Here is a 2128-nt window from a genome sequence, read left to right as displayed (position 1 = left end):
GGGGGTGCTGCGGAGTGTTGGGGGGTGCCAAGGTGGTGGAAGAGGGTCTTACCCACACTGCACCTGGGCTGGGACCGGTAGGTCCTGCTGGCTCAGGGTAGCCAGAAGCTCTCCCACACACTCACCAGGCCTGGGTTAGGACTGGATCTCAGTTATGCTTATTTTTTTAGCAGAAAAATGGAAATGGTCTTAGGAATGTCTAAATAGAGCTTGATAGAACATAATTGGAAGCATAAGACAAGATGACCCTTCTGTGGGAGGGCATTATTTTTGCTACAAGACCACACTGCTTGTCATTTTATTTTATTTTGCTTGTTAGTCTTGCCCCAGTTCAGTGTTTGAACAAGGCAGTACACATCACAAAGGTGTTTTAGAACCTTATGTTAATGTAATTTTTGCATTTTACAAAACATGTGTATCATAAGTAAAACTAGGCTAACATTCCTTATGTGCTTTCAGTCTATTCATTTACTCATTTGTCCATGCGTGCACCCACCCATCCACAGGTAGATTTAAATGAGCACCTGTCTTGGTTACTTTTCTCTCATCACTAAGACAAACTACCCCACACCCAGAATTGAAGAAGTAAAGGTTTATTTAGCTCACAGTTTGTGGAGGTTTTTGTCCATAATCAGCTGGTTCCAAGGCAGAGTGGCACTTGGCAGAGGGCAGCAGTTCATGACAGTGGAAAAGAGCAAAAACAGTAAAAGTGAACAAGGAGAAGCTACAAGAGCAAGACTCTTTTCCTTATAATATGTGCAGGTAACTCACCCTAGGGTGGCTGTAACACTCACGCCAATAATCCTAGCATTGGGCCATGAGTCAGTCAAAAACTCTAGAAGTCTGTCCCCTGACTGCATGAGGCTTTGGGGGGACATCTGGAAACAAACCATAACAGCACTCCTAAAATGGAGCACCTTCCTCATTGAATCTTTTCTGATTCCTTCAACTTTTGTTTATCTCCCGCCCTTCAGGATCACTGTAGCTCTCTTTCTGTACTGCACAGTTGAATGCTATAGAATACATTTATATGCATCACCCATTTCTGACCATTATAAAGGTGGCAACAGGTCTTATTTTCCTAGTGAAGAAGTCAAGGCTCAGGGTGTTGCCATGTGAGTGATCTGTTTTTCTATTAAATATCCATCTATCCAGTTTATTAAAGGAACACATTCAACCCAGCAAACTCATCCTTATGCATTTTGCTCAAGATACTTAAAAGCACATGTCTACACAAACATGTACACATTTGCTTCTGTAGCCTTATTCCTAGTAGCTAAAAGTTGAAATATCCCATCAATAGAAGTGTGGATAAACAAACTGAGGTATATGTATGCATTGGTAAACTATTCAGTACCAAAAAGGAATGAACAACAAATACATGAAAGAATATAAAGATCAGTCTGAAACTCATTCAACTGAGCAAAAGAAGTCAAGCTTAATAGAATACTCACTAGGATTTCATTTATGTGAAGTTTTACAATAATTAAAACTAATCTAGTGACAGAAAGTACATCAGTGGTTATGTGGAACCTGAAATGGGGGTGGGTATAGATTGTAAAGATGCAAGAAGGACCGTTTGGGGTAATGGTAATATTCTAAACCTTGATTATAATCAAGGTTATACTGGTGTGTACTTTTACCCAAGTCCATTAAACTATATACTCAAAATAGTTATATTTCATTGTATATAATCTGTATCACAATAAGAAAATTAAAAATTTTACTATTTACAGTTTAGCCTCATAGTACATTGGGCCTCACCTGAAAATTTTAGCCCTTCTATTATAAATAACAGAGAATAATGAAAAGTTTGGTTCTCATTGATATTATGGTTTCTTTGCCTTATTTTTTATTATAAAGCAATGCATGTTCATTGTAGATCTTAAATTAATAAAATAAATGAACTAATTAATTTTTTAAATTATAGAAGAGTAAAAAGAAGGAAATATAAATCATCTCATTCAATGATTATCCTAGAAGAGATTTTAAAATTGTTGTATACTTTGGGGTACTTTTATTGAGACTTTACAAAACATATATATTTGCTATTTTACTTCAGGTAGTTTGTAAATGTCTTGAAAAGAAAAATACCCATATACACATATATGTGTGTATAAGCATATAT

This window comes from Octodon degus, unplaced genomic scaffold, assembly GCF_000260255.1.
Source record: "Octodon degus isolate 3935 unplaced genomic scaffold, OctDeg1.0 scaffold00028, whole genome shotgun sequence".
NCBI lineage: Eukaryota > Metazoa > Chordata > Mammalia > Rodentia > Octodontidae > Octodon > Octodon degus.
Note: the sequence above shows the minus strand (reverse complement) of the source record.